Genomic DNA, 22,627 nt, shown 5'->3' on the forward strand with positions numbered 1-22,627 from the left:
AGAAGTTGTATTTTGACATTCCAATCAGGTCTTTGCTTAAATTGTGTGGAACTGTGCAAACCCAAATCAATGTTCTAAGTACAATAAGCCTCTCGGCGATGTTATGAATATTTAGTATAGAAGATTACCTTGTGAGACGTACTCTCTCTGATTAGCATTAGCAGTATTCACTGAGTAAAACTGGCACTTTGCTGGACAGGAAAGTGGATGGGGATAAACTAGGGTGTCCTTGGTGAAGACGAGGACCTTGAGAAATAACTAAAGTCTATGGAAGCCTGTTTCTGCCAGGGGATAAAAAATTAAAAAGGAAATTGCTTCTTTTATTTTTATCTCGCAATTATGACTTTTTTTCTCACAATTGTGAATCTGTATCTCACAATTATGACTTTTTTTTCTCAGAATTACGAGATATAAAGTCAGAATTGTGAGACATAAACTCACAATCTGACATTTTTGAGAATTGCCCGTTTATTTCTTGCAATCCTGAGAAGAAAAGTCGTAATAATGAGAAAAAAAAGTCAGAATTGTGAGATAAAAGTCATAATTACCTTTTTAATTAATTAATTAATTAATTTATTTATATTCTTATTCAGTGGGGGAAGCACCAAAAAAAATTTAGAGTTATGAGATGTAAACTCAGAATTCACAGAAAAAAAGTCTGAATTCTGAGTTTATATCTCACAATTCTGACTTTAAATCTTGCAATTCTGAATTGTGGGGAAAAAAATCGCAATTACTTTTTTTTTCCCCCATGGTGGAAATGAGCTTCCATAAGTCCATATTGTAATCCAATTTAAAAAACAAAAAATCATACTTTTTAGATAAAGGCTAGGTATGTTCATGATGGTTTACAATTTACAGTATATTTTAATGTCAGCATTATTGGTTTAAAATGTGACACTAAAGAAAAGCGTTAGTATATTATCTCTCGCTCCAAAAACTTTTCCTTAAACTTTGTTGTTCGGCAACATAAATTATTATATGCTCCATTTTAGTTCATCAAGATCCGTTTTCAAACTGTCACAACTCCACTCACATCTAAATTGAGAATGTTTTCACTCCTTCAACCTCCATGGTGCACTGAAAACCAACCTCACCCACTTTAACTGAGAAACAAGAGAGAGTCGCACTTTTGACAACTCACTGGCGATGACAAGAGTCGCCCTGAGGCATCAACAGGAACTCGAGACTTGAGAAAGATTAATGTCCTTAAATGCACAGTCTGTTGCTGATGTAAATGCGTTCGCTGTCTATCTCAGTGTCTCACAGCTGAACTTCCCCATGACGTGACGAGGGAGACGAATGTCAAGTATTACAGACAGATTTGACCTTTGACACCCCACCATGACAAAACACCAAACTCTACACATGGGACCGGTGCATTATATGACTCGCTGTTTTACCAAACAAAGCAATTTCCTTTCACACACACACTCTTGCACACACTGATAGTCTCTTCTCATTTCCCTCTCACGGTTTGGATTCCTCAAGAGTGACAGCAGCAGTTGTGTTTGAGATTAAGGATAATAAGAATCAGACCGCATAAGCTGAAGATGAAACTGAACTCTCTGTCAAACGTCAGTTAATGTCTGTGCTACAACAGCTGTCGTGTTGTGGAGGATGTTTTGTACAGACATGCACTAATATTAACCCTTCAGTGGACAGATCTTTAGGATGTGATGTTACATACCACCATTGGTGATTATTTTTGAGCCATTCAATATTACTGTAGTGTCCGCTCTACGTCATTGTGTTTTTAATTTGTGACAACATAAATTTAGCATGGCTGATGAAAGTATATACTACCGCTCAAAAGTTTAGTGTCAGTAAGATTTTTTTTTAATTAATACTTTTTATTCAGAAAGAATGCCTTAAATTGATTTAAAATAAATAACAGTAAAGACATTTATAATGTTACAAAAATTGTTGAATTTTCAATTCATCAAAAAATCCTGAAAAAAATTTATAATGGCTTCCACTAAAATAATAAGCAGCACATTGATAAACTTTTTTTTTTGTACACAAAATTCAGCTTTGCCAGCACAGGAATAAATTACATTTTAAAACATATTAAAATGACAGTTATTTGAAAATAGAAAACAGTTATTTGAAATTGTAATAATATTTCACAATATTACAGTTTTACTGTATTTTATTGTATATTTGTATTGCATGTTGCATGATTAAATATATGCAGACTTGGTGAGCATAAGAAACTTCTTTCAAAATAAATATATAAAAAAATAATATTTACAAAACATAACTACAAAAACATTATTTTTTTTAGGATGCTCTCATTTTGCAACATGATCTCATTATTAATCATTGGTATTCATGCATTAAAAAAAAGATTAAGAGATCAGTCTCCCCAAGCTTATTCGAAAGGCATGCTAGTTGTCTATCTGCATGTAGCCTTTACTTGCTATATGATTAACACATATATGCAAACACAAAGAAAGGAGGAGGGTTAAGTTATGCACACAAACACACACTCACCATTCACTTATGCAAACATACACCCAAATAATCAAATGCAGGCAAAGCTGAAAGTAACTGATCATATAATGTGCTTCTGAGTAACCACAATTTTATGTAGCTTAACAAGTGTCTGAACATCAGTCATGCCCATGTTACATTGGTTTGAAGGATGAAAAAAAAGCGAATGAAATCCCCCATCCTACAGTAAACATTGCATTATTCCTCAGCTGATGCAAAGCAAACACATATTTGTCTGAAGTCTCGCTTTGACTATAATGAAATATATGTGTCAGGGCTGAATAGATGAGATTTAGCACTGTGTAAAGAGGGCTGTGAATTCAGTAAAGCCAGTTAAACCTTTCATCAGATTCTGCTTTTCACCAAAATTATACTGCTGGCACTGTGCTCAAAGCTATAGCATGAGTGCTGAATATGTGCCAAAGACAATTTTTTTATGTCATACATTTCATCAGACCTGTAGATTACTAAGAAAAAAGAAAAAAAAAAGTCCTAGCTGAGCCATAACTCCATTCTAAAACACAAAAGCACTTTGACACTCATTTGTACACAACGGTGCGTGTGTGTGCATGAAGAAAAAGAAGAAAGGGACTTAGAGAGTAACTGTCTGATACCACACAACTTTATTTGACTAGACCTCATGTTTCATCACCTAATAAGAACATTCATACTTACCTCAGATGTCAAGAAACTACTAGCATGTTTCTTTGAAATAAACCTTGTAAAGATTAAATGCACATCAAATAAAAAAAAAAAACATATATTATGTAAAAATGTTTAATATGTACTGTATATTATTAATTTGTATATTATTTAATTAAAGGCTAATCAGTATTCGGACACAATTTGAATATGAATTGCTATTGGCTACAAATCTGCGTTTAAAGAAATATAATAGTGTTTAAAGTCATTTTCCTTAGCAGTTTTTTCACTCTATTACACTTCAGAGTTTCAGATTGTTCCTCAAAATATTTGCCGAACAAACAATCTGTGAATGTGTGTGTCTGTGTAGCATGGTCATGAAAGAGCATGGTTATTATTACCCAGCTGTGTTTTAGTCAGATCAGGGCGCAGGAATAGCTCTGCAGGAAAGAGAGATGCATGCTGGGAGCTTCCTTCCTTTCCCATTGACAAATGTTACATAAATTATTCACCCTAAAATAAACACCTGGATCATCTCTGCCAGCACCATGAAAAAGTGTAGTTTGTGACTTATCTATTCAGTGTTTTAGAGGCAGAGATCACCAAGAGACTGCCGAAGGATGGTATTTCTACTGCGGGTAAATTACATCGGTAGGACTGACAAAAGGCTTTTCACATTCAATAAATATCAGCCAGTTTCATGCATAGATAACACACATAACTTATCATGCTGTGAAATGATTTAGGAGAACAAATTCTAGTTTGAATGGCTGAACACAACTTCTATTTCTGATAATGAAGTACATGTCGGGTAAGCAATGTAAAATATAATTATGTAAAATGTAACTAAATAAATGGGACAATAAAAACTTCATGTAGGGTCACTTAGAGGGTCATATCTTATGAGATAAAGGAGCTTGAACTGTTCAATAAATTATACTGAAACTTTCAGAATTCCATTTATTAAGCTACAAAATGGCTCATTCTGAACTAATGCAACTTTCTAAAGTCAACACATAATTGTTAAGACTCTCCTATTGGGTGATGAGAAACTTGGCCTGCCCAAACGTGGTGAGGTAATACAAACAAAGCTGAATATTAAATGAATAAACATTAGTTTACTTGAAGCAAAATCCATGATCATTTCCGTATGACTTCATCCATTTATGAGGCACAAAGAATAGAGTAAAAAAAAAAACTATTTTAGACCTGAAAGTAAACCTACAGCATGTGTATAACAGAATAAGTCTCTCAATCAGATCCAAATTAGTCATTTCCTAAAGGCAAAACAGAAAAACACAAAAAGTTTAAATCTAAGAGGCCAGAAAGAAGATGCAAAATTTAGTTTTTAAGTGTATTTCGCTAGTTTTATAAGTGCACCTCATGGAGAAAATGACCCCTTTAAATCTACAAATGACAAAGCAAAGACAAACAATTTTTTTTTAAAATAAAATACAGTTTTCCCCCCAAAAGTCTGATCACAAAAAACAATGTGAACATCCTGTACAAGTGATTAATGAGCGAATCACAGTTTGTTGTAAAAGCTTTGACAGCCTTTGTTGTTGCAAGAGCAGATGCTTTTTAATTGTGATGCTGTGATGCTTTAGAGCTTTCCTACAAAGTCAGCATGACAACTTGCAAATCAAAGCCTGTTCAATTGGACGGCTGACTTCACGCACTGGTGGCGTCCAGCTGGTTTTGGTAATGTTTTATTCTCCGGCAAATTTAAAAGCTATACGTGTCAGTCTGTAACCAAAGAGCCTAATTAGTCTGCTTGATTTATGAAAACAGCAATGAAATCACTTTATCTCATCAGCTCGGTCTGATTGGCCAATAATTGTTACGTCCCATAAATGTGCATATCACAGCTCAATCATCAGACAAAATAAAAGGAGCCTTATCATGCTTTTGTTTACAGCTAATCATCCTCAGACCACAGTTTTGTGTTTTATGTGTCAGCAGCATTAATGTAGCCTATAGTTGTTTATTCCATAGTATGCTTTGATAATGTTATCAGCAGGCCTAATACATAGACTAACACGGGTCAGCCTTTGGGAATGCCATCTAAAATGTCTCAATTAGGAAAACAGTCACAATGATTAGCAAAGGAGAAGCATTTTCTTATCGTTGTCATTCTCCTGCTGCCACTCAACTTGATGCCTTAAGCATCCCTTTGACAAGATCCACTATGAAAAAAGACACAATTTTGTCAGAATATCCACTTTTTTTGCAACACGGAAGTAAGCTATACTATAAAAGCCCGTTTCCACCACTGAATACAAAATTTAAAAAAGGTAATTGCAACTTTTTATCTCACAATTTTTACTTTTTTTCTCAGAATTTTGATATAAATTCGCAAATCTGATTTTTTCTCTGAATTGCTTGATATAAACTCATAATTCTGACATTTTTTCTCAGAATTGTGAGATATAAACTCGCAATTGCGTGTTATAAAGTCAGAATTGTGAGATATACACTTGCATTTCTGAGGAAAAAAAAGTCAGAATTGTGAAATGTAAACTTACAATTGCGAGAAAAAAGTCAGAATGAGGAGTTCACAATACATAACAATTCTGACTTTATTTCTCAAAATTTATATCTCACAATTCTGAGGGGAAAAAAATCAAATTGTGCGATAAAATTCGCAATTACCCTTTTTTATTTTTTATTCAGTGGCAGAAACAGGCTTCCATACTATTCCAATAAATTAGCTGCTATAGTTAAATAACTATTAAAATAACGTCTCGGTTACGTATGTAACCCTCGTTCCCTGAAGGAGGGAACGGAGACGGCACGTCGGATGACCGACGAATTGGGATCTCGCTTAGAGGGACCAATCTACTTCGAGTGTAAACTAAACGAGCCAATGCACATTGGCATGCGATTATTGCATCCAGCTGCTGCTGATCACAGCGTGAGTATAAGTAGGCAGCAGATGCAACGCATATTCAGGTTTTCGCTGAGGAGCCGAGCCGGTGACCCAGCCGCTCAGCGGTGGTACAGGAGCTGTGACGACGGGACGTGACGTCTCCGTTCCCTCCTTCAGGGAACGAGGATTACCATACGTGACCGAGACGTTCCCTTTCAGTCGGTCACTCTCGACGTCACGTCGGATGACCGACGAAATTGGGATCCTACCAAAGGGCCACAGCTACTGCCCCTTCCAGTGTCCTGTGGAAGCCACCTGCGCCCCTACTTTTTGGCGTAGGCCAGGGCCTGCACAAGAGGACCAGCTACTGCTACTATGGCACTACCCACTGAGTAAGACTGGATAACACTGGGAAAACGTACCCGTTCTACTTGGAACAGGGACGTTACGGAAGCTCCAACCTTCCCGAAGGAGGTTTCGGAAGCAAATACACATATGAACATTCCTTAGGTGCATATGGAAGATTGGAGGTGATTGTAACCCTCTTGGAATGGCAGAAGTCTGCCGGGGAAACACGGGCTCAAGGCTATACCGTGGACTTTACACATATGAGATCCACTTAGGTCTTACATATGGAACCCAGCCTTCTACCGGTTCTCGAGGATTCAACGAGTGAAGGCCTGGCGCCGGACGCTCCGCCACGTCTGGCTGCCGAGGGGACGGAGGAGCTCAACAGGGTCTACTATATGGACTCTCTGGAGTGGTTTTTGCAAGCCGACCCGAAGCCGGGGCCTCTCAGTGCTTCTACCCGTTTGAGGTGAGAACACAGGAGGATACCGGCTCCACACGAAGGCTATAGAATCTAGCGAACGTGTTAGGGGTCGCCCAGCCCGCAGCCCTACAGATATCTGCCAGCGAGGCGCCACGAGCCAGCGCCCAGGAGGATGCAACACTTCTAGTTGAGTGAGCCCGCAACCTGAGCGGGCAGGGCACACCCTGTGCCTGATAAGCCAGGGTGATGGCATCCACTATCCAGTGGGCCATCCTCTGCTTAGAGACGGCATTCCCCTTCTGCCGGCCTCCGTGACAGACAAAGAGCTGGTCTGAGGTCCTGAAGCTTTGCGTCCGGTCTACGTAGCACCTTAAGGCTCGGACGGGACAGAGCAAAGCTAGGGCTGGGTCTGCCTCCTCCGAGGGCAGCGCTTGGAGGTTCACCACCTGATCCCTGAAGGGAGTAGCGGGAACCTTGGGCACATAGCCGGGCCGGGGCCTCAGGGTTACCTGGGAATCAGCCGGCCCGAACTCTAGGCACGAATCGTTGACCGAAAATGCATGCAGGTCCCCTACCCTCTTGATGGAGGCCAATGCCAGCAGGAGCAAAGTCTTCATCGAAAGAAATTTCAGCTCGACCGTCTGCAAAGGCTCAAATGGGCCCTGCTGTAGTGCCGTGAGCACTAGAGTCAGGTCCCAAGAGGGTATAGAGGGCGGCCGTGGAGGATTTAACCTTCTCGCCCCCTTAAGGAACCTGACGACCAGGTCATGCTTCCCCAGCGACCTCCCTTCTACGGGGTCGCCTATTTGGTTAGCCGCGATTGCAGCGACATAAACTTTGAGGGTGGAGGGAGACAGCCTTCGCTCCAACCCTTGCTGCAAAAAGGACAGCACGACTCTGATCAGGCATATTCGGGGGTCTTCTCGGTGAGAAGAACACCACTCAACGAACAGGTTCCACTTCAAAGCGTAGGCGTGTCTCGTAGACGGTGCTCTCGCTGAAGTGATGGTGTCAACTACCTCTTGAGGTAGGTCACTTAGAACCTCCGCGTCCCGTCCAGGGACCAGACATGAAGTTTCCAGAGGTCTGGACGCGGGTGCCAAAGGGTGCCCCGTCTCTGAGTCAGTAGATCCTTCCTCAGAGGAATCGGCCAAGGAGGGGCTGTCGCGAGGAGCATTAGTTCCGGGAACCAGGCCCAGGTAGGCCAATAGTGTGCCCCCAACCGGACCTGCTCCTCGTCCTCCCTGACCTTGCACAGCAACTGTGCAAGAAGGCTCACTGGGGGAAACGCATACTTGCGAAGGCCCCGCGGCCAGCTGTGTGCCAGTGCGTCCGTGCCGAGTGTTCCCTCGGCCAGGGAGAAGAACAACTGGCAGTGAGAGGTTTCTGGAGAGGCAAACAGGTCTACCTGAGCGGCTCCGAAACGTCTCCAAACCAGCTGGCCGTCTGGGGATGGAGTCGCCATTCTCCCGGGAGCGCAGCTCGGGACAGCTCGTCGGCTGCCCGGTGGAACAGCCCAGGAATGTGAACAGCACGAAGCGACCTCAGATGCTTCTGACTCCAGAGGAGGAGGTGGCGGGCGAGTTGCGACATGCGACGGGAGCGCAGACCACCTTGTCGGTTGATGTACGCAACGGTCGCTGTGTTGTCCGTGCAGACTAGTACATACTTGCCTCGTAAGCGCCCTTTGAGACGGCTCAGGGCAAGGTGCACTGCCAGCAACTCGAGGCAGTGCATGTTCCATTGGCAGCTCAAATGGCTGCGGAGGGCCTCAGACCGCCCGCGCTACTGCCTGAAGTAGCCCCCCCTGGCTGCCGCCATGAGGAGAACTAGATCGAGGCAGAGGCAACGGAGCTCTGCCCCTTTGAGGTAACTGAGCTTGGCCCGCAACTCCGAGATGATCATCTTCCCGCAATGAGAACATGACTCGTCCACAAACGCCACCTCAGTGTGCTAGATGCCCAGGCACGTGAGGCAGCGATCGTGACCATCACCCGGCGCCAGGTAACGACCGCACCCAGAAACACACGGGTGGTAAGACATCTTTAAAAAGACGCTTCTTTAAAAAGACGTTCCACCCGTGAAGCTCTTTTAGTATGGAAATTGCTCTTTTAGTGTGCTGAAGCGCACAGGGGAGATGGCCGTCTGCAACACACACAGGGGTAGTGCAGCCTGTTGTGTGCAACCCACTCGACACGGGAAAACCACCGCCGCTGAAGCGCCGTCCACCAGCACGAGAGCCCACCGAAGAGCGTGCTTGACTGTAGTTTTTCTCACTACTGTAGGAAGGTCAGGAGCAGAACGATAGAACCGCTCGGCTCTGAAGTGAAAAGCTGAATATGCGCTGCATCTGCTGCCTACTTATACTCACGCTGTGATCAGCAGCAGCTGGATGCAATAATCGCATGCCAATGTGCATTGGCTCGTTTAGTTTACACTCGAAGTAGATTGGTCCCTCTAAGCGAGATCCCAATTCGTCGGTCATCCGACGTGACGTCGAGAGTGACCGACTGAAAGGGAACAAAGTGTCGTAAACAGTAAAAAAAAAATTACTGAGAAATCATAAATATCAGTTATCAAGCAGTATAACAGACTATTTTTGTACAACTAAAATAACTGGAAGTGAATGACACCAACCAGACTTCTAGTTAAATTCTACATTAAAAATAAGATGGATAATTAGGGCTTTTCAATTTAGTACAATTAATTGTAAAAATGAAAGTGCAATTAAACATTTCTCATGACCCATATGCAGGCAATGTGCCTTGCCAAATGTTGTTGTTGGCATTGCTGAAATAACTGTGAAACATGTTGTAATGGTCAAAGAAGTCCGTCAACAAATGCTCCACTATTGTTACACACAAATCATAACAGCTTAAAGGTAAAGAGCTCTTTAAGGGGTCTTAAAGGGTTCAATCTTTGCCCTAATCTATCAATGTCAGTGAATGTGTGATATGTTTGTTAAAATAATCAGTATGTCATAATGTTTAATTGATTGACAGCCCTAACTGTAACTTATTTATGATCAACTGTCACCACTTACATGGTCATGATTCTATGGATTATTATCTTAAGAATATGACCTCAGATAGAACAAACAACATGAGTTTGTCTGCATCAAAGATGACTATTCTGGTAATATGTGCATATGCATGACTACAGAGGTCCTTGAACACAGTGTTCAAAACTTTTGAGTCTCACTTCTGTTTGTCATTAAGAAATCAAGCTAAATTACATTCTTTAGCCTCATTTTTCATATAAATCCATTGTCATCTAGGTCATTCGATAACTTTTTAATATGTATTTAAGTTTTAAGTTAGACATGACACTCTAGCAGACCACTGTTTATTTGCAAAAAAAAATGAACATTATGTTTTCACAGTTTGTTATTTTCTTGCTCAAAAGTGACAAACAGATGACTCAAGAGACATGCAGCACATAAACACACACTTGCCAATCTGAGTTTATGGGCCACAGTACCCATACTATGATATCCCAAATGTATTACACAAATATTATGTTCGTTTCACTAATTAGACTTGGGAAGGGAGTACAGAATATGCAAGCAGAAAATCAAAGATGCATAGTCATTTTTGAAGCCACAAATATTTGAGTGTTATGATCCAGTCATGCTTGTGTTCTGTCTGAAACAATTTCTTTTGATTCCTATACAGAATATGACACTCTTTATTATTTAAAACCCATGATGCTCTGAGCCAATCAATAGAATTAATCAGACACAAACTGGCACTTGCACTATTATGATCAATATTTCAACAGTAAGGGGCACGAGAAACAGATCCATTAAAAAAAAAACTCAATCTAGAAACACGATTCATAATAATAATTGATTCTTCATACTTGGGGTGCCTCCATATTGTTGTTCCACTGTGTGCTATCAGTAATGGATTTCATTGCTAATCAGAAGCTCAGAGAAACTCACTACAATTCCACACAGTCAACATACTAGCAACACGAAATCAGCCTTATTTACAAAGACAAACTAAATGAAACTCATCAAAACCATTCATCTTGGATTATATCAAATTGCACTTTCATTACCTTCCTTTGTATACTCAGTCTGTCCTTTGGCCAAAGTAATTATTCCTTGTGGTTTGCTGTGGGATGTCATCACATTGAGCGAACTGTATATATTTTTTTCTCATCTGTATTTGCAAGGTTAAGTTTTGCATTTCATTTTAAATCATTTCAAGTAAAATAATCAGGTGTGCCCAATTGTAAACGTCTAGAAACGTTTACAATTGTAAACGTTTTTTGCTTTTGCTTTTGGCTGACACAAGACATTAAAATAGATAATCAGTGAATGGAAAGTTTTTGAATATTTAACGTCCATGCAATCCCACAATCCTTTGTATTGTTGTTCTCTAGAACACCAGAAGTTTCCCTTGATAATGTCGAAATCATAATCAGCCTGAATGTTCTTTCCGAGTGTGATATGATAATTTTTTTCTTGGCTCCATTCACCGAGAGCATCCTATAATATGTTTAACATATTATAGGTTATGGCTTGCTATACCACAGTCTCTCTGCTGTTTGTCAAAACTGCCCTGTGTCAACACAAATAAAGCGTATCAGCTGTAAATAAATATAAATTTAAAAAACTGCCAACTAAGGAAATACTTATGAAGATAAATGTCTACCTGAGGACAAAGAAAAGAAAAAACAGGCGAAATCAAATGATAAATCTCACAATGTACACTCCAAACCCATTTCCGCCAAATTCTTTAGGGAGATCCCATCGTCTTTCAAAGTAATAAAAATGACTAATTGCCCAAACCAGGCTACGTCCCTGGATAGGTGACCTTTAGAGTCTGAAGTATCGTGTGCGAAAGGAGTTTCTTGTTTCTCTGAATTAAGAGCACAAATTCCATCCAGTTATTCTCAACAGAGACATTACTCATACCAAGCACCTCCACTGACCCCCACGCTGAGGTTTTATTTGCAATTCAGTACCAGAATTAGCTGGAATCGGTTAAGAATAAGTGAAAAGTTTTCTCCCTTGATAATAGAGGCACAGCAGTAAGATGATGCTCTACCAACTAAGTCTTTTCAATGTTGCTATTCACCCTTGTAATTATGGGCAAATCCACAAATACAAATCTCCCTTTAGAGTAAAAGGAAAGAGGAATGTATTTCCTGATTTCAGTGCCAATTGTTACTGTGAGGATTAAGAAACGAAGCAAGAAAGCAAGCTGGATATCACAGACATCCCATTGACTGGCCAGAAGAAAAGTGCCCTTAAAACTGAGCTCCAAAAGCTCGTCATATTGGGTCCCGGTCTTGAATACCTGCTGTAAGCCAGCCACAATAGGGCGCGCACCCCCTCCCAAACCCTGGACCTGGCAGAGTTTTGTTGTTTTGCATAGGGAGAGTGGGAGATCAGTGCTAAATCCAGTGTAATCTCTCTCTAAGCTTCAGAGCAGGCTCAAAAACGCCCTCATGAGCCTGAGAAGCAGGGCCCTGCCTGAGTCTTTGATCCCGGAGAAACAGATTACATCTGAGGAATGAACCTCCTTTTTAACGGTCTCAGAGTGCTGATACCCCAATTTCATTCAAGTCACATCTGCATCGAAACATCTGCAGGACCCCAGTAACAAAGTGACATAACCTGAAAACATATCAGGAAAACATCTCAGGTTACGTATGTAACCCTAGTTCCTCGAGGGAACGAGACGCTGCGTCAAAAACGCTAGGGGAACGCCTTCTGCGACCCATGCTCTGAATCACATGTGAAATCAGTCCAATAGCTGAACGGGGCGTCACAGCGGATGACGTCATGACCAGGAAGCTATAAAAGCACATGCGGCGGAGCCAGCGTCAGCTTCTAGGAATGAAGCAAGCGCCGGCAGGGACGCCGGAAGTATGGCACAGAGACGCAGCGTCTCGTTCCCTCGAGGAACTAGGGTTACATAGGCCCCCAACCCAGAGCGCTGCTTCTGCCTCCGGTCCCGACGCGGGGGAACACGGGCGGCAACGCTCTGTTTTTGCGTCTCCCTATGTGAGGAGCTGGTACGCGGTGGGGACTGCTGCCGCCAGCAGCCCCCGGAGCTGAAATCCGGCGAGGAAGGAACCGCTGAAATGCCGCTGCTTGTTTTCGAGCCTCCTGGTCCCTGTCGACGACTGAATCACATGTGATTCAGAGCGTGGGTCTCAGAAGGCGTTCCCCTAGCGTTTTCGACGCAGCTCGAGTTCCTGAAGAGGAACTAGACTTTGCTGTGACTGCGTGCATGATTTTGTCTGTGGCCCACAAGGAGCCTGAAATCATCTAGATTGTGGTCTCCTTGAGGAAAACGGCTTCGGCTTTGAGAAACTGTAATTTCCAAGTTATTTACTAAAAATTTTGACATTTACTTACTCTTCTTGACATATTCAAGTGATGCCTGATTCACAAACACATCATTCTTGTGAATCAGATTTTTTCAATGAATCAGATGATTCAGTTCACAACATGATTCATTCACAAATCAAGCTGATCCCACTGTCAAGTTTGACTCTGTCACTTAACAAACTAATTTGGAAAATTACTTTAATGATAATTTAATGGTGCTTCTGAGATTTAAAGCTCTGTAAAGCTCCACTCCTCATTCACTCTTCAACGAGCACAATATTAAAATCTATTTTTTGTGTGTTCTACAGAAGGAAAAAAAAGCCATATATGTTTGAAACAACATGAAGGTGAGTCAATTATAAATAATAATAATAAAGTGTATAGAAAAATAAATGTATGTTTGTGTACACAATGTGAGTGAAAACTCCAGCTGACTTAAGGAAAATGCAGAGCAAGAAAGAACTAACTGGGTTGTTCATTTGTCCTGAGAGAACCTTTTTCCTTCCTTTAAAAAAAAAATAATAAAAATATTTGGGTCAGTGTCCTCACTGCTGGTCAGAAAAACTAGGGCTATGGAAAAAAAGTTCAATAGAACTATGATCAAAATGAATCCGTAACTTTCTGCACAACAAAAATAATCTACAGAGACATTTATTTTCTGAAATTGTATATGGAGGCAAATGCTATGGGAAATATCTGACTGTCCATTGGACTTGCTCTAGTAGTCACTCCAGTGTGACTCAATGCTGTATCAGCTGCGTGACTGATACTGTAATATTAAAAAATATATATAATAATAATTCGACATATCCAGACGATAAAATTTAATGAACTTGCTTTTACCTGAGGGCCCACAGCCAAAGTCTGACAGAAGCATAACACTACATCCTGTCAACTTTACTGTGTGTGTGACAGTTTGTGAGGTTTTGAAGTTTCTCATGATTGAGTGGACTCATCACACAGCAGACAATCAACAGCTGTTCAAAGGCCAGTGAATTGTGAACTAGACATGACAAACTTCACAACTCAACATTTATAACTATCCACAACAACCGACAACTCACTCTGTTAAATAAAAGTTTAAAGCCAAACACACACACACACACACACACACACACACACATAAGCAAACACTCCTCGGGACTCTTGTGTCAACTTTGAACTCTGCAGCTACCCAACACTGTTACAATTATTGTCACTCACTCCAACAACGCTTTGGTGGTAACAATTACCCTGTTGTGTCCAATTAGTCCTGTAATCAGGCCTTGGTAATTGCCACTGCAATTGCAGTTTGTATTATAAAAGCACATCCGTCACAACACCCTGATTGTCTTCAGGCTCATTGGGCTTCATCTTTAATCTCTATGGAGAAATTCTGCTCCCCCCTCCTTTTGCAATAACACTTCCCCATCCCATACTAAGACTACCATTTGTTTTTTGGATACAATGCATATGTTGCACCAAGGGCAGGTGCACAGTTACTAAAATTAAATACCAGGTATGAATAATACCTGATAAAAAGAGCCCAGTTTTGCATGCAACACATCTGGTTAGCTGACAAGCTAATGCAATGGTAACACTAAGCGTAGACGACAAATGAAATGGTATGAAATATTGTTCAGGCATCTCTATGTAGATTTTCAAGCATCTTGTGAAGTAATACTATTTTTTAGTTTTACTAGATACTAGTTTAATTTTATACCCGGCATAAGTGAGTTTTGAAGCACTGAGCGTGTTTATGTGGATGATCTTACCCAACAACATGTAAGGTCATATGCATTGTCTTAAACTGTGTTGTTTTATCAGGGAAAGGTCCTTAACATAAATAATAGTTTGTCTTGATCATGTCTGTTTTCCTTTTAGTGTGAAATAAAGGAGAAATATCTGAATTACGATTAATAATGTCTTCAAAACGAATAATGAATAAAAAAACTTTATTCTGTTTGTCCAAAAAGGACAAGGGTGAATGAATATTTTTAAATTAACAATAAAGATTCTAAATTTGCAATATAATGATTAATCTGTGAAGCTAATATGACTGAAGACAAACCATTAGTGAACATTATGAATTAAAATGCAAACAATGTGATTTCAAGTTCAAATCGGATGGCTGCTCAGATTGTGTGCATCTCAGAAATCTGAACTTGTCAAGAGTAATATGGAAAGAATTTTTTGAAAACTAAGAAACTATATCATACATAATTTTTTCACTTTTTAAAATTTCTGTTAATACTTAAACATTTATTTTAAATCATATGCAAAAAACAAACAGTGCCATCAAGAAGTCAGACTGTTGTTGTTATATTACCAATTTAAACAGAAAAAATTGTTCAACGTTTAGACGTCAAAGTCAAGATTACAATTTTAAAATCAAGATTATAAAAACATTAAAACAAACCATATTTAGTATAAAGAAACTATAAATGTAATACATTTACATCTAAAAATAAGCTTTTCATTTAGATTATACTCATTTCTGGTTTAAGCAGCACCCACATCCGGTTCTATTTGAATACATCTGTAGAAACAGATAATTGCACTCGCCAAGTTATCAGTGTTTTGATGAACACTAAATTGATTTTCTAGAGGGATCTTCATAACAGGTATGAAACTGTGAGACAGCTGTCCGCTCTGCTGTACTTGGCCCTGGGGATGTGCAACCAAGGGGTTACTGACTGGTAACTGGCCAAGGTGTGTGAACACTATAGTGCGAGCGCCTGTGTGTGTGTGTGTACTACAGTGAAGCCCAATGGACTGGCAACCAGGAAGTTCTATTTTGTCTAGTGCCAAACTCAAGCATGCCAGACAGAAAATGGCAGAGAAGATACGTCTCACTGCATCTTCAAATGACTGTGTAATATCTATGAATACCTTCCCATGGATTTGAATAGAGCCAATAGGACACCTGCCTCAAATGCTTACCGAAATGGTGGGAATCCAAGAATGCACTTGAGCTCTCACAATTGAGCTAAACCATGTAGCTCGAGTAAAAATACCTGAGCCGAATGAGGTTATGTTCCTTGGTTCTCAATTGGTTCTCAAAGCATATTCTTCCACTTATCTGAACAGAACACCCCACTGATATTCTACAACAGAGTTTATTCAGCGGTGCCGCAACACTGCAGCCAAATCAAGCCCAACCATGCAGTGAGATGACAAAACAAATGACTCTCATGAGTCAGTTTTAGTGAATCAAAAACATACGGAACCACTATTAAGGTCTGACTCCCAAATGAAAGATTATGAGTCAGGTCTTTTCTAATGAATCAAAAATATACAGTCTGACTCACAAAAGAATTAAACATAGGTTATTTTCTAGTGAATCAAAAACATACAACGCTACCATTGTAGTCCAACTTCCGAACAAATGGTTCCTATGAATCGTTTTTGTTTTTTCACCACATTTTTGTATATTAGTCAATTGTTGTTTAGGCCAATTACTGGATTTTCATTTATGGCGCCTCTAAAATGCAACAATGCAAATCACTTAAAGGTCTATCTAAACAATTTAGTATTTAAGTTATTTTATCAGTTGGCATTGGAATTGCCTTTTTCCTCAAGTATTTCTTCAAATTATTACAATAACCATTGAAGTGATAGTTCATCCAAAAATGAAAATTCTGTCATCATATACTCTCCCCCATGTCATTCCAAACCTTTTTTTTCTACAGAACACACACATACACAAAAATAATATTTTGAAGTTATTGCCAACCAAGCCATTTTGCTATTTTGGCTACAATTGTCTTCCACTGTATGGAAAAAGTAAGAGATATTTTCTTATCTTTTGAGTTGCACAGATGAATGAAAGTCATACAGGTTTGTAACCACATGAGAGAGAGTAACTGATGACAACTTTCATTTTTGGTTAAACTGTCTCTTTATTGGAATAGTCAAGTAACCAAATTCATTACTATTCCCCTCCAAATCTATTCCCCCTCTGGTTTGCATCTGTCACTCTGTGTCCTTCCCTTCCTCATTTGTTTTCTCTTTGTACCTATTCCTTTCTCTTTATTCACTTCGCTACACACAGCAGTCTCTCAAAAGAAGAATCTTTGTTGACATGCATCGCCCATTTACAAATTTGCAGGGGGATATCATAGCAATTTGCACCCATACGACTCCCCTCACACTTACTTTTTTCCTCTTTTATCAGCTTCTCCTAGCAGGAAGTTTTAGTTCTCTTTCTCTCTCTTTCCAGGATGTCATGCAGAGGCCAGATATTTAAAGAGATGAGAGCTGCTTTCTGAAGTAGTGCTTGAGAGAGACGGCAACCTAATTCCACCCGCTAGATGAATGGGAGCTTTTAGTCTACGTTCCTGTCAATCCGCGAGCTTTGAAGTGTGCCAACTTCACAAGAAAATGCAACAAAAAGATGGGGGGATGGTGGGTGAGGGAGTAAAGAATGGGGGTGTAAGGTGAAAGAGAGAAAGTTGATGTCTCTATTGAACATGGGAAAACGTTGCGGCTACACGCCACCCTCTCTCAAGCATTGAAAGAGAACAAACTGTGTGTCGGATTTGGAGCAAAAAGATAATAAGGGAGACAGATGAAATATTCCCGTTCCACTATCACAGGGAAATTAGTGAGCAGATGAAACTGTAATTCTGATTAGTGCAGGCAGTGTGTGTGAGAGTTAGCCTACAGCAAACTGACTCACTCTCTGATCTGAGCAGGAACATCAAGATTTCTACTAATATAATCGCTAAACCATGACGTGTTACAGCCTCAGGATTATGAGCAGCTAAAGAGACACCCCAGGCCTCATAATGTATAAATTTGTAAATAACAGCATGCATCCTTATGCATTCTAGTGTATAAATGGAGCGGGTCACTATGGAAACTCTCTCTCACTCTGAACAACATGGCAGTTCTACATCCTCAATGCATAATGGTTTCACTTTCCATTATCAGTACTGCAAAAGTAAAAAAAAATGACCTGACTTACTGACTAATTTGACATTTGTTCAAAGTGGTGGCAGCTGAAGTAGCGGTACAGGAGATTAGTCTAAATCTACCCTGGTAATAGTAATAGGATTTCTGTAAGGCAGGTATGTCCTGCCGAGCATTTGCATGCTTAGTGTTCCAAATAGTTGCCCCTCTGGGACTGTTTTATGTCTGATTGTGAAGAATGTTTCCATTTCACAACAACCTTTTGTTGTGAAATGGAAACATTCTTCACAATCAGACATAAAACAGCACAAGAGGGCTATTATCTGTATCAGGTCCCTTCACTGATTTAAAATGAGGTTTAGACTTTTGAGGTGCTTTTTATACATAAAAAGGACATTTCATCCAAGTCTTTTTTTGTTGTTGTTGTTGTTGTTGTTTTTTTGTTTTTTTTTGAGAAATTTTGTGAGAAATATTTTTAATTTATTATTTTATGTAGAAAGCAAAAAGGTCTATAATACATGGAAATGTTATTTTTTTACCATTCCCATTCATCTCAAAAGCAGTGCGCTGAGCAGGACATTTGGACACATGCCATCTTGGTTCATGGGTGCTATAAGTTCAGCAGCCAGCTTGTTTTCAGCCAATAACCTGAGCTGTAAATGGCATGTGAATATACTAACGTTCAAAAGTTTGGGGTCAGTAAGATGTTTTTAAGATGCATTAAATAAATCAAAAGTGACATATCTAATGTTACAAAAGATTTAAAAAAATAAAAAAAATCAAAGAATCCTAAAAAATGTATTGCGGTTTCCACAAAAATATTAAGCAACACAACTTTTTTCAGCACTGATAATAAGAAATATGTATTAAGCACCAAATCATCATATTAGAATTATTTCTGAAAGATAATGTGACACTGAAGACTGGAGTAATGACTGCTGAAAATTCAGCTTTGCCATCACAGGAATAAATTACATTTTAAAGTATATATAAAATCTTACTGAACCCAAATTTTTTAACAGTACAGTACACATATTTCTAACCATTTAGGTTTAAAATATTATATATGATGGACTGGCCATTTGTCCAGGGTGTTCTCTGCCCGAGACGCTGAGATGTGTACAGGGTTATCATGCCTTCCATCAATTTCATGTGATCTGTAATTTCTGTGTTCTACTAGTGGCATCAAATGGAATTGCAAAAATAATGAAGCAGTGATCGTTCTCAAACAGGTTTCCTAAACATATTTTGCTTGCTAAAAAGGTTTGGCTGAGCCTAAAGTTGACTGCACAAGCAAAAAGATCAATATTTTGAGAGTGCCGCAGAGCTGCAGCATTTACACTTTTCGGTAAGTCAACTTACAAATGGCTTACTTAAAGTTGTCTCCACACATGAAACTAGGATAGAAAGTATTATAACTTATTAGTATTATATTTCACTTAAGTGCCAAAGTTGACTTTGTTTAAGTCAAGATCTGGAAGTGAAAATCATCTTTAATCAGAATGATCTACCTCAGTCAGATGGGTGCGTGTCAGCTGGTGACTGACAGAGCTGGTAGTGTCTTTCCATCAGCCTGCAGAGGGATGCTGAGTGACAGTGAGAGGACTCAGGCAGGCAGCCTGGCCCGCAGGTAGACCCGAAGACCATCTGATGATCAACCGACTGTGTGTGTTTAGCTACTGGGTGAGGCACTGTTCACCTTGCGGTGATGGTTTAAATCACTGCAGACAGGCAGCCCATAGTGGCATTTATGTCTTAATTTTTGTGTGCTGATTCAGCATGCCTAACACATTTGGTCTTATTCAATAACTTTATGTATATACACTACTATCCAAAAGTTTGGGGTCAGTAAGTTCTTTTTAAAAAGAAATGAAACATTTTATTCATCAAGCATGCATTACAATGATTAAAAGTGGAAGTAAATATATATATATATAATAGAAGATTTTTATTTCAAATAAATGCTGTCTTTCTCTTCATTGAAGAATCCTGCAAAAATGTATTGCGGTGTTTACAAAAATATGAAGCAGCACAACTTTGACAATAATATTATGAAGAAATTATACTTGATCTGAAAATTAGCATATTAGAATTATTTCTGAAGGATCATGTGACACTTAAGACTGGATTAATGGCTGCTGAAAATTCAGCTTTTCCATCATTGGAATAAATTACATTTAAAAATCAATCTATTAACAAAACAAAATCTTTCTGACTCCAAACTTTTTAACAGTAGTGTACACATAATATTTATAATAATTTAGATTTAATTAAATATATTAATATAAAATATTATACAAATAATATAATGTAAACAGAACACACTGATAGTCAAAGGTTTGAAATAATTAAGACTTTTTTTAAGTTTCTTATGTTCACCAAGGCTGCATTTATTTGATCAAAAATGCAGTAAAAACAGTAATATTGTGAAATATTATTGCAATTTAAAAGAATGCTTTTCTGTTTGAATATATTTTAAAATGTAATTCATTTGTGTAATGGCAAAGCTGAATTTTGGATGATTTGCTGCTCAAGAAACATTTCTCATTATTACTAATTATTCCAAACTTTTGATCACCATTATATACATCTTTATATTCTGCATCTATAATAAGAATGCAGTTATTAAAACATATTTCATAACTGAACCTTATCTTAAACTTAAATCTTAAAACTTAAAGCAAACATTTCAGCAATATCTATTGTTGCACGATCAGCCATGACTGAGCAACCAGGTGAAAAATTGACTGGCAGTGAAAGCAACCATACGGAACACTGAAATGATTGTACTGGCAGCTGAAAGTTTAGCATGCATGTCTGTTCTCTGTTCAGCCATTTTTTTAAATTATTTTTTTTACAAACTAAAAGTTTGGAAGAGAACGATTATTTTCCGCCCCTGGACAGTTTTTCATGGAGGGATTATAATGATTTGTAAGGTCCAAACTTCATCTGATCTCACCACAGACCCACCTACGAATTCATTTAAAGACAGAAAGGAGGGTCAAAACATTTGGCCATCCACACTATGATGCCCCTAGAGCAGATAGAGTCTGAATATGGTCCAAGGGTCTCAAAAGGATTAAGGTAAAGCTGTTTGTTGGTAAAGTGGACTAATGCCAGCTCTCGGTAAAAGGAAAAAGGAGTGTGAAAACTGGCAGAGAACGAATATAGTGCGATTTTACTCTATTAGTCACAGGATTAAATGAGTTTACATAAGATAATGCAAGTCTATTTTTTATGTCCATACATTAGGCAATAAAAGTAAATTTTGCTATGACTGCAACATGACAGGGAAGATATTTAAATGCTTAGTTCAAAACAAATAAAGACAAAACAGCAGTACTCAAACAAAAATATAATTTGTAAAATCAGTTTCCTTTGTTGTCTAATGAAATAATCTGTTTGGGTTGCATCCAACGATGTCATTAACCAAAAAAATAAATAACAGATTTGTCAAGCGAAGAGTGTAGTGCATTTGAGCAGCATAAACAGCTAAAACTACATATTCCATTTGTGCAGGCCCTTCACATTTATTCTGCACACGACACTAATGTAATTGGTAATAATAGACAGAAGAATAGCTCAGTGGTTCAATTTCCATCGATACAGTCAAACAGTTAAAAGATTGCTCCAGTGGTTTGTTTGGAATGCATTACAGTGGATCTTTATGCCTTTGTCTTTAAATGTCTGAATATGAATTATTGTGTGTCATCTTCAGTTGAGTGGCCTAGTGGGAATCCTTGACATCAGAGAGGAGTCCTAGAACCTCCGTGGAGTTTGGCAAGGGGAAAATTATATACTTGAAATGTTCTGTAATAAAGTTAAACCTGAGAAAGTGCTGTCTTGGGAGCACTAAAGTATACCTTCTGAACTTCTAAGCTGTCATTCCACTCTGAATAAGAATTAAGATCCGTTTTCCCAACTGAGTGTCCAGATAGTTTAAACACTGACAGAGACGTTGAAAGAGACAAAATCAACAATGCTCCGCCTCAGTGTTCGAACTATACCGTGAACTTTGGGGGAGCCCTTTTTTTTTTTTTATAACGGGGGGGTTCGTGCGCTTGCGCGTGGGGCTTACAATGACTTACAACGATACATAACAGCTACACGTGTATGCACTACTTGCTTTATGCAAGCACTATATGGGATAAATCACTATACAGGATTTACCCTATTATACTTTATCGACACGAATTGATAGGTGAAACAACAAACAGCCACCCACAAATACTCTATAAACAAAGCATCCGGCTGTCTTTGAGTTCACATGAACAATGGTTAAAGTTACTTGTCGTCAGGCTACAGAAGAATACCATAATTCTTCCGTTCAGTTAGGCCTTGCAAAACAATGACTTGGTCCCACCTCTGGACAGCGCTATTGTTTAATGCATGGACGCCCCTCCTGGTGCAAATGAAGTTTTATGCTTTCTGGATGTTTCTTTGATTGTGTGTGTGTGTGTGTACTTGTCTTTTCCAGTGGGGAACCGTCAGGGCCCTCTAGGCCCTCAGAGAGGGCCTAACTTATTGTAAAAACAATATTTACAATTTTTAAATAAATGTTTTAAAATATAATATTTTTAATAAAAAAAAAATTATTACTAATTTT

At 39.1% G+C, this 22,627-nt stretch overlaps 1 long non-coding RNA gene across 1 annotated transcript in view; it reads left to right on the forward strand.

Moving 5' to 3' along the window:
• The first annotated feature begins 17,630 nt into the window (after positions 1 to 17,630).
• LOC107737333 (uncharacterized) overlaps positions 17,631 to 22,627 on the forward strand; it is a 12,869-nt gene continuing 7,872 nt past the window's right edge. Inside the window, exons 1-2 of the long non-coding RNA XR_001639788.1 lie at positions 17,631 to 17,641; positions 19,557 to 19,559. This is a non-coding gene — a long non-coding RNA (uncharacterized LOC107737333). The remainder of the gene's footprint in view (positions 17,642 to 19,556; positions 19,560 to 22,627) is intronic.

Source organism: Sinocyclocheilus rhinocerous, unplaced genomic scaffold (assembly GCF_001515625.1).
Source record: "Sinocyclocheilus rhinocerous isolate Xijiao unplaced genomic scaffold, SAMN03320098_v1.1 scaffold1606, whole genome shotgun sequence".
NCBI classification, from domain to species: domain Eukaryota; kingdom Metazoa; phylum Chordata; class Actinopteri; order Cypriniformes; family Cyprinidae; genus Sinocyclocheilus; species Sinocyclocheilus rhinocerous.